This window comes from Canis aureus, chromosome 17, assembly GCF_053574225.1.
Source record: "Canis aureus isolate CA01 chromosome 17, VMU_Caureus_v.1.0, whole genome shotgun sequence".
In the NCBI taxonomy this organism is placed as follows: Eukaryota; Metazoa; Chordata; class Mammalia; order Carnivora; family Canidae; genus Canis; species Canis aureus.
This window is the reverse complement of record NC_135627.1, coordinates 46,679,381-46,694,670: the sequence shown is the minus strand read 5'-3', so window position 1 is coordinate 46,694,670 and position 15,290 is coordinate 46,679,381. Positions and strand designations below refer to the sequence as shown.

The 15,290-nt window shown below is 34.9% G+C and overlaps 1 long non-coding RNA gene across 1 annotated transcript in view; it reads right to left on the bottom strand.

Annotated features, from left to right (window-relative positions):
* LOC144287554 (uncharacterized) overlaps positions 1 to 15,290 on the bottom strand; it is a 147,952-nt gene that overhangs the window by 22,360 nt on the left and 110,302 nt on the right. Inside the window, exon 2 of the long non-coding RNA XR_013355338.1 lies at positions 14,665 to 14,754. This is a non-coding gene — a long non-coding RNA (uncharacterized LOC144287554). The remainder of the gene's footprint in view (positions 1 to 14,664; positions 14,755 to 15,290) is intronic.

The window sequence follows — 15,290 nt, the reverse complement described above, 5'->3', positions numbered from 1 at the left end:
TTCAAAGCTAGTTTCTGCACTCCTTAATTAGACTCTTGTAATTAGACTTCTAGATCTAGACTTGGGAGTGCCTGGGAAGTGATGTCCACCTAGGGCAGCCACTAAGCAAAGAATGATAATACAATGGTATAAATACTTTGATTTTCTTATTCCTGAATAAAACAACTCTAAAGGTGGGCTGCAGTGTGTGCAGAGCTTCCAGTGGGATTGAACTCAAGTTAGATTACAAGGAACAATGTGTTACATGATAATTTGCTTGGCCTCCTACCAAATCCCCATTACCTCAGAAGATGACCTTATTTTGAAATAGGTTTGTCACAGAGGGAAGTAAATTAAAATGAGGCCATTGGTGTGGGCCTTAATCTGGTATGACCAGTGTCTTTATAATAAGGGAGAATTTGGACACACACATACACACACAGGAAGAACAGCATGTGGAGATGGAGACAGGTATGGGGTGATGTATCAATAAGCCAAGGAAAATCACAGATTGCTAACAAACCACCAGAAGCTGGGAGAAACATGGAACAGATTCTCCTTCACAGCTCTCAGAAGGAACCAACTCTGCTGGCACCTAGCTCTTAGATGTCTACTCTTCAAAACTGAAGGATGCTTTCCTGTTTTTATACCAGTCAGCTTGTGGTACTTTGTTACAATTTCCTGGAAAACCAGACACTTTTCTGTAATACTTTCCTACTCCTTCCCCACCGCACTGGGAATGTTCTCTAAAAAATCATTTTTATATATGGTACCCATCTCAGTGTTTGCTTCTGGGAAATCCAATCTAAGACAAACTCCTAATTTTATCTCAAATTACTGGTGTGTGAAAAAGATTATTAGGAGAGAATTGGAAAGACTAGTCTTCTTACAGAAGAAGTCAGACGTATTCAGGAATTGAGCATTTAGCCTTCATTATGCCATCGATGAATATCATACCTTTCTAAGAGATGACAATTACCTCATTAACTTCTCCTCTTATTCTAACAACAGATACCAGCACTTTTCTCATTAACTGAACTTATTTCTGGATTTAAGTACTTTAATTCTATTCTTAGAATTTCTTGGTTTCCATTTGCCTTTTGCCTTGGTTCTGTGACCTTCCTTTCATCTTTGGAAACTGCTTATAGATTTGAGCCTATTGCAGATTTCCCCAAACTGTCATTTAGGATCCATTTACTGTCTCCTACTTTTCTTCTGTGTTGCAGTTATGCAGAAATGTATCATCAGAATTTATTTCAGAGCCTTTGAACACTGTCAACACATGTATCCTTTAGAGTTACAGATTAGATCATGGGTTCACATTTACCTTTTTAAGCTTTCCTAAAGTCAAGGGTATGTCTTTGAATCTACTGAGCAATTCTGTCCTTCAATATTCTAAATTCTAAATAGTCACAGCCACTTTAATTGAAAGGTTTCCATCACACTCACATCCGCAGCCAATTTTCTTCCCTCATCTGAATGAAATCCAGCAATTGCCCATTTGCTTCCTCATGTAAGATGAAATTGTCAACAAGGTAAATAACAAATTTATTAGATGCCATCCTTTTAGCAGAATTAGATTTCTAACAGATGTTCACAGAGTTTAAGTCCTCCATTATTTCCATACAGATGGTTTTGTGTTAATTTGAAAATCTCTTATGAATTTTTATCCATAATCTTCATTTGATTTGAATATATATCAGTCTCTCAAAACATATTTATTTTGTATTTATGTTGGTATTTCCTAGCAGCCAGATTTTGGCAGAGTATTAATCCACAATGATATTAATTCTGTGTATTTTCTTTATTTTCACCTTTACTCACAGACTCTACTTTGCTTCATAAAGCAGGTGTATGAAAACAAAGCATAACATTATAAATGTTCTCAATATGTCTGTCTTCTGTTTTCCTTTCTTGTGAATAAGATAGTAGTCATCTTGAGCTGCCATAAGAAAATACCATAGGCTAGGTGACTTAACCAACAGAAATTTATTTTGTCACAGTTCTGGAGGCTGGAAGTCTGAGATCAGAGTTCCAGAGTTGTTGGGGTTTGATGAGAGCTCTTTCCCTGTCATGCAGGTGGCTGCCTTCTTACTTTGTCCTCACAGGGAGTAAGCTTTCTGGTATCTCTTCTTGTAAGGGCAATAATTCCATATGAGAGCACTACACTCATGACCTCATCTAAACCTAATTATCCTTCAAAGGCTGCATCTCCAAATGCCATTATATAAGTGGTTAGGTCTTCAACATATGACTTTTAGGGGAATAAACATTAAGTCCATAACAATGTCCACTACTCTTCTATTGCTCTGCTCTGCCAAGTCTCGTTAATATCTATGAAAGCATTTGTGTTAAAGTCTCAGGCTTGCTTAATACCCAATATGAATTTCAAAAGGCTATATAGGTAAAATATAATTTAAAGCCCTCTTTTACTTACTTACAATAATCACTGGTTACTCCTTCAATACGGTCTTTCTCTGTGTGTGCATGTGCATAACTATGTGCATATGTGACGTACTAGAAGAGCAGCAAAATTCAAATGGATACTTCTCTTCTTTCCACATGCATACCAATTTAAATGATTTTGATTATAGTGGCAAGTCTGAAAACAAGTGTTTCCCTAGTCTTCATGAATTTCAACTTATCCCTTGCTAGAAGAACATTACTCTGTCACCAGAAACAAGAGTAGTGAAAAATTGGTATTTTTTAATTGTATTTATTTATTTATTTATTTATTTATTTATTTATTTATTTATTTATTTCAGAGAGATTGAGAGAGAGAGAGAGTGTGCAAGTGGGGGAGCAGGGAGGGGCAGAGGGAGAGGGAGAAAGAGAACCCTAAGCAGGCTCAGCACAGCCCAATGCTGGACTTGACATGACAATCCTGAGATCATGACCTAAACCAAAATCAAGAGCTGGACGCTTAACCAACTGAACCACTAAGGCACCTCCTAAAAATTGGTATTCTTAAATATGAATAAAATGATCAGCTTCCTTATCCTCATCCTTCTACAAGGTTTTGACTATCAATATGAAGATATGACTACTCCACAGGTGTTTCTAAGACTTTCAGGATTTTTTTCACATGTCTTCAAAGGCAATAAGAGATACATCAAGTTTCTCCCTACCAAATTACTTGTTTCAGTCATCAACCAGTATCAGTGGATGCCACTGCATATTGTCAGTCTAGCGGCCACATCAGGTTTATTTCTCAAGTTTTTCAACATAAATATAACCATCTAATAAACATCAGCTACATTTTAACACAAGTACTATTTCTTTATTATTTCATTAGCTTGTCTTATCTTACCAATTAGATTGTAAACTCATTTATATCTAGTAAATAATTTAAATTGTAAGAGGTACTTGATGAATAATTAATTAGCCATGTATGTGCTTGGAAAAGTCACATCAATTTAGTGGGGTGCAAAATAAAGTTTATAGGTGAGTTGTAATGATATAAATTTGACATGGGATCCCTCATATAAGCAGTAAAAAAGATTGTAAGTCACTCAGCCACATGCTTTGCACCACGTAATCACTCAATAAAAGTTAGCTATTGATGTTTATAACAATTGCACCTACCAAAATTAACAATTACTTAGGGGTAAATTTCTTTTAAGAGTAATTATTCATTCTTACTATTACTATTTTGTGATTAGATGTTAAACATTCATTAAGACAATATTGTGAAAAGTAACTGCAGCCTTGACTCTCTGTTGGGATGTTTAAAGTGGCAGAGGCTGGGAAGTGATATGCTCACAGTGGCAGTTGGGACAGACTGGAAGACAGAGATTGAAGGCAGGCAGTTCGTAAAAGACCTCACTTTTACATGTGGATTTCCCTCTAATACAAATGTCAACAATGCTGTGCAAAAGTGGCAATGCTTGAGAAATTCTGAATCCATAATGAAACATCATCTTTCAACTAATCCACTGTGGCCAGACACACGAAACACCTGCCTGCTTTGTAGATTCTATGCACTCGATTCTATAGTGCTTAAAGCAGAAAATGTCACCATGATTTCCAAGGGAGTTCTTCATGGTTAGGAACTGCTTTAAGTGATTGATTTCCATGTCAGCTTAAAATCTGCTAGCTTTGTCATGTCCCTAATGTAGTTTTAATATTGCTGTTTTAAAAAAAAATATTTAATGTAGTCAGTGTACATACTCAACAAACTTACCTGCAAGTAAGACATTTTCCAATCAAGATTTTAGATTTACTTAAGAAAAAAAGCATGCAATTCGATTTTAAGAATTTTTTCAGTGTTTCCTGATGACTTTGATGTGGTACGTTTAATTTTATGTAAGCATTGACTCTTCTTTTACCAGAAATAATTGTAAATCAATGGAAGAATTGACATCAGTTTTTTTAAGGTAAAGAGTTGAGTCATGCTGATACAATATAGGCAAGAACCTTCAAAACAAGTAAGCAACATCATAGGAAGTGAAATTTAGGAGGATTTCATTGTCATGATTGCCATGAACCAGCATTAGATTTTCAGTTTCCTTTTATAAGGAATTTTATACTATATTTCTTATTTTCCTGTAAAATTCTGTTATATTGACATAAACAAATAAATTCACATTTGAATATTTTATAAGGTTCTTAAATATCTCAAAAAAGATAAAATAGAATCAAAGGATGCAGTAAGGTTTTATCTCCCAGGCAAAATTTCCAACACTTGTTTGATAAATATGCATAAACATGTACATAGCTAATAAAATATGTAGTTTCTTATACTTATGAGACATGTCCTATCACTGAGAAGACAATCCATCTTTTTACAATTATTGTACTTCATTAAAATCAATAAAGTTTCTCTTTTTGTCAAAACCAGGAAAAATACAAAACTAATATAAAATCTCAGGTCTAAAAATCACTTCTAAAAATATATAATCTAATCATCTATTCACTGAACAATTCACCACCAAAAGAGTAAAAGCTTGAAGTTTCAAGTATTCTAGCAAACTGCCCAATGTCACAGGGGTTGTCATGGTAGAGCCAATAGTAGCATCTAGTCTTCTATGTATTTGCATTTACTTCAAAGACCACATTTTTCCTGCCGTGCAATGCTGCTTCTCCAAAACCCTAGTGTGTTGGCCAAATACGTGTCATCTTTACATTTAAACATGTATACTTTAATTTCATGCAAATATTTGTTCAGAAATTTTGAAGAGAACCCCTTAATTTCACAAATATTCATTTGGTATCTACAATGTACTAGACACTGTGTAACAGTCTAAAACTGCAAATGATCTTTGTGTTCATGTAGCTTGGCATCTGAAAAAATGATAGCCCCAGGCTGAGTCCTTTAATACACATGACCTCATTTTATCACTCAAGTGAAATATAAATACTAGTGTTCCTTTTTTTTTTTTTAACATTTAAGAATAAGCAACTAAAAATAGTTTCAACTTGCCCAGAGTCACACAGTTCAATGTATAGTAGATCTGAGGCACCTGGGTGGCTCAGTTGGTCAAGCATCTGACTCTCGATTTCAGCTCAGATCATGATCTCAGGGTCATAAAAGCAAGGCCCCAGGGTGGGGGGGTGGGGGGAAGAAGTTGTATATCTGGAACCCCCCCCCTTTTTTTACATCTATTCAAGACTTCCTAGGTTCACTGCAATTACAGCTATGGATGCTCTTCACCTGCAGCTTCAGCCCCTCCCTAATATCTGAAACAAAAATAATAGAAATAATAGAAACAACACATATAACCATGTTCTCTTCCCAGTTCCATCTTATCTACTTGAATATAGAATCAAGTGAACGTACAAGCTAATTCAATTCATAGCTACTTGGTCCACATTACCTTCTTATGTCTCTTCCTAGCTTCAGAGCTAACACATAAGAATGAGAGCCAGATCCCTAGATGGCACTATCCTTATCATGCCACAATTCATGTTTCATAGACATCATGTAAATTCATGAAAGATATTTCCCTGAAAATGAGGTACACTGTATTGATGGATTTATGCTGATCTTTAGCTTTGTTAGACTGCCAAAAGGAGAAATTAAAGAAGAAAAAAAAAAAACCTTATTTTTGCTAGATACACCCAATCAAGAAGCATTCATTGCCCTGAAAGGAGATGATGACCTGTCATTTTGCCATATTTTGCTTTCAGTGATTCCATGCTGGTTTTGAAGAGTTGTTACTTCTCATAAGCCATTCTTTAAAAAGTGGTCCTGGATTTGGTCTGAGATCAACATTTAGTCCCCTAATCAATCGTTATAAGGCAGCCTATGTCTTTTCCTCTTCTCCTCTTACTTTCTACATTATTGTTATTACTATTATTAGCTTGAGAAACATTCACTAATATTTTAGCATCTTTTCTTCTCTTTAAAATGCCAAAGATCAGTTACAGTGATCTGTTTCATGGGCAAATTCCTTCACTGTTTTGGGATATATTTCATCTAAGCCGATGAGCTGAACTACTCAGAGTGACTATTAGAACCTTTTTACCCACTTTGAACTTAAATCCCTCTAAACAACATTCATTCTATCCTTTTTAGTTCATACATCACTCACAATGACAGAGAAGACAAGTAAAATAGAGTTGAGTGGTTTTGCCTTCTTGTTCTCACATATCAACATTCAATCATTAGCTCCAGGAAGCATACCTATCCATCCCTTTTTTTATATATATAATTTAAAAATCCTTTGAATTTATTATATTCTTTTCCTTGGAATGCTTGCAAAATTCAACTGCCTTGAAACTTCACCATCCTCATGCTTTTTCTCCTGCCTGGTTTTGTCAAATATTATGTTGGTTATACCCTCCTCTTTACAACTTCCCTGCAGAGACTTTTACCATTTGAACACTTTTATTTTTTTTTAATTTTTTAAAAAATGTATTTATTTAATCATGAGAAACACACACACAGAGAGAGAGAGGCAGAGACATAGGTAGAGGGAGAAGCAGGCTTCCCAAAGGGAGCTTGATGTGGGACTGGTACTCAATTCTGGATCCCAAGATTACACCTTGAGTGGAAGTCAGAGCCTCAACCACTGAGCCACCCAGGTATCCCTGATAATTTTTAAATAGTGAATTCTGGTTCTTGATTTCCACAAGCATTAAAAATTATCATATTTAAAAGCTTAACTATGAATGAGGAGTTTTATTAGGAAAGGGCTGTCAGATTCTATAAGAGAGTCCAGAGTAGTACTGACTTCTGAAAAAGCCCAGATGCTGGTAGGGAGGGGAGGAGGATGAAGTAGGAAGGAGAACCCTCGAAGGGTAAGGAGAAAAGGAACAGAAGCTTTACGGAATATAGGTTTAACAACAGTCAAGCAGAAGGAACATTTTTAAAAGCTGTGAGATATAAATGTGGGTGTGTGTATTTTCTATGCATCTCTCTAGTAGATATCCTTACCCATTTTCCATGTATCTATCTTGCAACTCTCTCGACACATTGATCTTTATTAACTAAAAAGAAGAATTATCTTCCCTTTCAAATCATCCAATTTTCCACAGTCATTTTAAAACAAAAACAGTTTTATTTCCTTGACATACTAACTGCTAATAAGTAAAATATGTTTCTATCCCTTTGCTGTTACTGTTAAATTGCTCATTTTTAATGCAAATAAACATGGGGGTAAAAAGTTTTATCCTTCATGTTGTAAGTTTTTGCACTACATTTCCAATGTAATGTGTTCTAAAATTATTAGAGAAGATATTTTGGTAGACACTAGAAACTTACTTTTATTTCATCCCATAAATATATAACTATATCTATAAGTAAATATTTTATTCATGTTATATTTTAACTATGAATATAAATCAATGGATTATAAATAAAATATTTATGCATATGAGACCATATGCATAATTTTGCTTGTATATTTTAGGTTTTCTTATTTTACTATCAGTCATAACTGCTGAATACATATTAAGCTAAGTATTTCTCAGTTTGTTCACAGGTTATTTGTTTTATTTGTAAAAAGAAAGTTTAATATTTAACTGTCAGTTGTCTAACACTGAACCACATTTCAGAAAAAAAAATTCTCAGTAATATAGGAAATAAATATTTTTTCTGAATTCTTAAAACTTTGTAATCACAGGTTTTGTTTTGTTTTTTGTTTGTTTGTTTGTTTTTGTTTTTTGTTTTTTTGTTTTGTTTTGTTTTGTTTTTAATCCCAGGTTTTGGCTAGAGGTTTAGAAACAGTTAAGCATAATTAAAAGAATCACTCTTTGTCATGGCTATTGGTCTCTATCATAGGGAGGAATTCTGTTGCCTTTGCTTGGAGTGGGTATTTTCATTGGCTTACCTGTTGTTAAATTTGATTTTGAAAGGCGCCAACTAAAGTGTTGCCTGATTTGGTAAATTTGAAACTGTAGTTTTGGATCATGTTAATGATTGGGATATTAGAAATCCATCAATCCTGAACTCAAAAGTTACTTAGGCAGTAAATTTACCAGGAGACTAGAATTCTAAGCTCCTTTAGTGATCTTAACCCTCAGGTGGAAACATCTCTAGGTGTATGTTCTATTTGTGTTTGTTTTTAAAATAATTTTGGGGAAGTTATTTCTTCTTTCCCATCTTGAAAGTATTTCTTAGCTACTAGTCTAAGTCTTTTGCCATGGCATTTCTGAGGACATGTAGGAAAATGAAGAACCTTGATTGGCCACTGCCCAGTTTGAATGCCATTTGTTGCAGGAATATTATAGATATAATCCTCATTTGGGGTGAGAAGTTGAATCATAGAATCTCCAACACCTAGGAGTCCTAAGACAATAATGTTTAATATATGTGAAGAAAAAGTGGAGCTCAGCATATATGGGGAAGGTAGAAAAAATATGAGGTTAGAAGCAGTTATTATATAGTTTAATAATGATCATCATTACACACCCCATACCAGTTTACCATCATTCTAGTTTTAGGAAGCTGTTATGGACACTGGCTCTTGAGGAGCCCAATTTTCTTCCCAAACAGACTTTACCAGGGGCAGAGAGAAAGTACCATTTCCAACATCCCTCTGTGTCCAAGAAGCCATCCTGTCTCTGTTTCTTTTCTATCAGAAACAGACTAAAGTTATTTTTCTCCCAAGATCTTTCACTAAATCCCAAACTTTTGAGAAATATGGCTAAACAAGATGACTATAAAGATATCTAACCTATTATGATTCTAAAAACCCTTTCTTCTCCCCAAGTTTAAGTCCATGCACCCTGGAGTGGATAGAATCAAGCTCATTATGCTGTTTATCCCAGGTAACTATAAAAAGTGGGAACTTCTAAGTTTCACACCCAACAATTAGCCACTTTTCTATCTTTACTACTGTGAGTATAATTGGATTTGAATGAACAGGAGAAATATAAGAACAGTCTCTATATGGGGTGGCTGAAAAATTCAATAACCTGAATCCAGTGTGAGCACCGTAAATATATACTTTGTTAAAAATAATAAAAATATCATGGAACATATAACAAATTCCTACTAATGTCAGTATTCTATAAATCAATCTTTACATCACTATTTAATATATACCTCTCCTAACTGTAGCTCTATAATTTTATTTGATGTATTTTCTCTGCTATTTTTTCTTTTGGTCCTCTTAAAAAATGTTTTGAGCTCATCACTAACATGTAAGCCTTTAATACATGACTACTGACTGAGGTTATTGACAAAAAGAAGGAATGAAATAAATGGCATGACTACAAAATCTAATTTTTAAATATAATTCAAACTATTGAAGTCATTTCAAGTTTAAAAACTCAACAATTTATATATCAGAGTACTAAGAGATAGAGATTTTTATCTTTCCTAACTATTTAAAGGAAAAGAAGACCATTTTCCTATACAAGAATAATCATACTTGAGATTCCATACCGTCGTACCTACATCTAAATCATTTTCATCCTTAATAATTTATTTTTTTCAATATGTAAATTGCTTAAGATGCTTTATTTTTAACTACAACATCAAAAACAAAAGTGTTCGCCCTTTTCTCATACCTCTGGCTATAATCTGTCTTCTTTGTCTAATAAGATTTTAATCTGTCCTTGCCTTCAAAACACCATTGACACTAGGTTCTTAAAATGCATAAATATGTCATTATTGCCAAAAGCGGTGAATATATTTCAAACCCCATCTGACCTAATCTCCCCCTGGTATTTGAAATTGAAGCCCACTCTAATTTTTTGGCACTATTATCTATTATCTGTGTCTCTTAGCTGCCATCTTATCTTTTTCTTGGATTTTCCTTTCCATTTAGGAGTTCTCTGACTATACAGATTTTTTTTTTTCACTCTTTTAACTATTGGTTTTTTTCTTCTATCTTTCGATTATCTATTTTCATCTAATTTCAGTTTACACTCTTATTGAAAAAAATCCTTTAATTCATGACTTCAGTCATCCACAAACCAATGATTTCCAAATCTGAAACTCCAAGCAAACCTTCTATTTGAACTCAGGCATTGTATTTTCATCCGTTTAATAGATAGCTCTGTATATGTATGCATAATGATATCGTAGGCTTATACTACAAAATGACTCAAAGCCCCATAACATCTTCTTGGGTGAATGTTTCTTCCATTTTTATGATCATATTAATGAAAAGAACTCAATTAAATTTGTTTTCCTCTCCTTATTACTTAAATACAGTTAAAATATTTTTTGTATGTTTTTATTGGAGTTCGATTTGCCAACATAGAGCATAACACCCAGTGCTCATCCCATCAAGTGCCCCCTTCAGTGTCCCTCACCCAGTCACCCCAACCCCCAGCCCACCTCCCTTTCCACTACCCCTTGTTCATTTCCCAGAGTTAGGTGTCTCTCATGTTCTGTCTCCTTCTCTTATATTTCCCACTCATTTTTTTCTCCTTTCCTCTATTATCCCTTTCACTATTTTTTATATTCTTCAAATTAATGAGACCATATAATGTTTGTCCTTCTCTATCAACTTATTTCTCAGCATAATACCCTCCAGTTGCATCCACGTTGAAGCACATGGTGTGTATTTGTTGTTTCTAATGGCTGAGGAATATTCCATTGTATACATAGACCACAGCTTCTTTATCCATTCATCTTTCGATGGACACCGAGAGTCTTTCCACAGTTTGGATATTGTGGATATTGCTGCTATAAACATTGGGGTGCAGGTGTCCCGGCATTTCACTGCCACTGTATCTTTGGGGTAAATCCCCAGCAATGCAATTGCTGAGTCGTAGGGTAGCTCTATTTTTAACTCTTTGAGGACCCTCCACACCATTTTCCAGAAAGGCTTACCAGTTCACATTCCCACCAACAGTTCAAGAGGGTTCTCCTTTCTCCACATCCTCTCCAACATTTGTTGTTTCCTGCCTTGTTAATTTTCCCCATTCTCACTAGTGTGAGGTGGTATCTCATGGTGGTTTTGATTTGTATTTCCCTGATGGCAAGGGATGCGGAGCATTTTCTCATGTGCTTGTTGGCCATGTCTGTGTCTTCTTTGGTGAAATTTCTGTTCATGCCTTTTGCCCATTTCGTGATTGGATTGTTTGTTTTTCTGCTGTTGAGTTTAATAAGTTCTTTATAGATCTTGGATACTAGCCCTTTATCTGATAGGTCATTTGCAAATATCTTCTCCCATTCTGTAGGTTGTCTTTTAGTTTTGTTGACTGTTTATTTTGTTGTGCAGAAGCTTTTAATCTTGATTAAGTCCCAGTAGTTTGTTTTTGCTTTTGTTTCCCTTGCCTTCATAGATGTATCTTGCAAGAAATTGCTGTGGCCAAGTTCAAAAAGGGTGTTGCCTGTGTTCTCCTCCAGGATTCTGATGGAATCTTGTCTCACATTTAGATCTTTCATCCATTTTGAGTTTATCTTTGTGTATGGTATAAGAGAATGGTCTAGTTTCATTCTTCTGCACGTGGCTGTCCAATTTTCCCAGCACCATTTATTGAAGAGACTGTCCTTTCCTGCTTTGTTGAATATTAGTTGACCACAGAGTTGAGGGCTCTTTTCTGGGTTCTCTATTCTGTTTCATTGATCTATGTGTCTGTTTTTGTGCCAGCACCACACTGTCTTGATGATCAGAGCTTTGTAGTACAACTTGAAATCCAGCATTGTGATGCCCCCAGCTCTAATTTTCTTTTTTAATACTCCCTTGGCTATTTGGGGTCTTTTCTGATTCCACACAAATCTTATTTGTTCCAACTCTCTGAAGAAAGTCCATGATATTTTGATAGGGATTGCATTGAATGTGTAAATTGCCCTGGGTAGCATTGACATTTTCACAATATTAATTCTTCCAATCCATGAGCATGGAATATTTTTCCATCTCTTAGAAACACAGTTAAAACATATATTTCAGCCTTCCTTGCTTTTAGCTGTAGTCAGAGGACTGTGTTCCAATGGTTGTAATAGGAGAAGAAGTAATATATTCTATTTACAAATATGGCCTAAAATATTCCCCATCTTTTGTTCTAATTTTCTTTCAGCGAGAAGGAAACTTGAGACAAACTGATTTTATAAATTGAAATGAGAAAAATCTTGTTGAATCTTTGTTGAAGAGAGCTGCCCCGCACAATCCCATTTTATGAAGAAGAAATAACCTTCTATTGTACTTACACCATTAGTCATTTGGAGGATTTCACTAATTTAAATGCCCTAAAATACTGAGATGGGTAAGCCCAAAACCTGGATGTCATTGTGGACTTCTGCATTTTTCCGATCAACTCGGTCATGTAGAGATAGGCAAATATGTGCATGTGTACACACACATTATCTCTCCAACCATCCATTCCATTCCATTTTTCCTTTTAGGTCCCCACCATCATTTAATTCAGGTGTCCACCTCTCCTTGCCTAAAAATTTTCAATGGACTCTTAATAAGTTTCCCTAAATATAGCTTCACCCTTAGTTATCTTTATCTCTGCTCAAACTTACATACAAGGTAATGCTTCATAATTAATTACTGTCATTTTTTATTTATATAATATTAAATGAGTTCTATGATTCATATATTTCTAGATGAGCATATAAATGAGCATAATCCCTAATTTTAAGGTAGAATTAGACATATAAAAATAACTATAAGAACACAGATCTTCTCCCCTTGTGCGTAGGATAAAAGTCAACCCTTTGGCATGGCAAAGAAGGACTTAGTGAATTTCTAGAAGATACTAAACAGATGTTTTGAGAACATTTGGGAGAAAAAGCAATGATCATTAGGAACCAGCATGGGCTTACAAAGTATAACTTCTTTTTGATAGAGTTGTTAGACTGGCAAATTAGGTGAATTTTATAGACAAACTTTGTTGATTTCAGCAATGCTTTGTGTGTCCTCAGTAAAGTTCTTTCACTAATATCCTAGGAAGAATTTGGGAAAATACTAGTTGGAAGGCAAAATATCAGAATGTCATCTGACAGATACATAATTAATGTACTTCATATGTTTGTTAGTAAGCTCTTCCCACCAGATCCTTTTGGAAAGTTTAATGATGTGTTCGAAATCATAAAAGATAAGCTAATACAAATTTAAATTCAAAAAAGCTAAAAAAAAGCTGATTAAAATAATTAAAGACATTAAATGAAAGAACCTCAATTGAGAAAACTGTTTCATTATACTAGACTTAAATCAACAAAGATGATTAAGTATCTAAAATATATTTTTATAGGGGTGCCTGGGTGGCTCAGTTGTTTAAGCATCTGCCTTGGGCTTGGGTCATGATCTCAGGACCCTGGGATCAAGCCTTACATTGAGCCCCACATCAAGCCCCGTATCAGGCTCCCTGGCAAGATGGAGTCTGCTTCTCCCTCTCCCTCTGCCTGCAGTTCCCCTTGCTTGTGCTCTTTCTCTTTCTGTCAAATATATAAATAAACTTTTTTAAAAATAAAGTAAGATAGATTTACTGTAAAACTTCTTCCCAGGCATTGCACTAGACAAAATATAAATTTTCTTCTCAATGCTTTAATGGATGCATGAATTAGGAATTCATATTGTGCCTCCATCTTTAGATGAAAAATTCTAAGTTCCCACAAACTAGAGGTCACAATTAAAGCCACCCATCCCTTAAAGTTGTAAAATTAGATTTGAGACATAGTCTCGTTACTATAAAGAACCCGATATTACCATCAGCTAGCACTACATTTCTGCTGCTATTTAATTAGAATATGTTTTAAATTATGTGTTTTATGTGTCCATATTCAAGTAATTCACATCACCAGCACAGCACTGCAGAAATGTGACTTAGCAACAACCATATGAAAAATAAAATGACAGCAGTTTAGGTGACTATAACTTCAAATAGTGGAGATCGAATCCACTAGGAAATCTTTAGTTACATGTAATTGAAAACCCAGCTCAAACTGGCTTAAACCAAAAGAAAATCTATTATCTCACCTAGAATGAAATCCATAAGTAGGTGGCTCCAGGCTAGGTGTGATAAATGACTCAGTGATATTCCCATGGTCTGAGCTCCTTGCTAGCTCTTCTTGTTTTTTTCTTACACTCTAACCTCAGTGTTCAAGTTTTGCCTGACCTGTTTTCAGGTAAAGAAGACTGGAGAGATTATAGGCATAGTTTTAGGCAGTTCCAGACATTCTTCATTTATGAAAACAAACATTTATTTTAGTGTTCTTTATTTTAGGGTCCCCTTCTCAGGGAAGAGGAATCCTTTCCCAGAAGACCAGAATAAGTCAGAATTGACTTAAATGGTCATTCTTACACCACAAAAAGAACTAGATCAAAAATATTATCTTACATCAAATATGATTTGCCCCTGGAGCTGGAGATGGTGTCACCCTGCTTTAAGTTTTTCTGGGGAAAGTGGAGGACAGCCAATCAGTCTGTGCTAGAAAGAAGAAGAAAAACGGAATGTTTAACAACCAAAATGTTGGCTACAACATCAACATACTATCAATTACTTCCCCCCAAATTCAGTCCCATGTGCTATGCACTTTTGATTGTAAACCAAATGCTTTGAGGTGTCTGTAACTATATGACTTTTTTTAAAATTTTCACTTCATATCCGGTCAACATATTTTTGAGATCTGGCTCCCTAATTCTTCTTAATCAAATACATAAATGAGCATTACTGAAGTGAATAGCAGTTGTGTAAAGAACTAATGTTTTGGGAGAGAGGGAATGGACAGTATTAATCGATGTAAATCGATTTCCCTATAATTAAAAATTATGCCTTCACTTTGGAAGCCATGATTAATAAACACATCTTATTGCTATTGTTATTTCTTTTTTTTTTTTTTTTAATTTTTTTTTTTATTTATTTATGATAGTCACAGAGAGAGAAAGAGAGAGAGGCAGAGACATAGGCAGAGGGAGAAGCAGGCTCCATGCACCGGAAGCCCGACGTGGGATTCGATCCCGGGT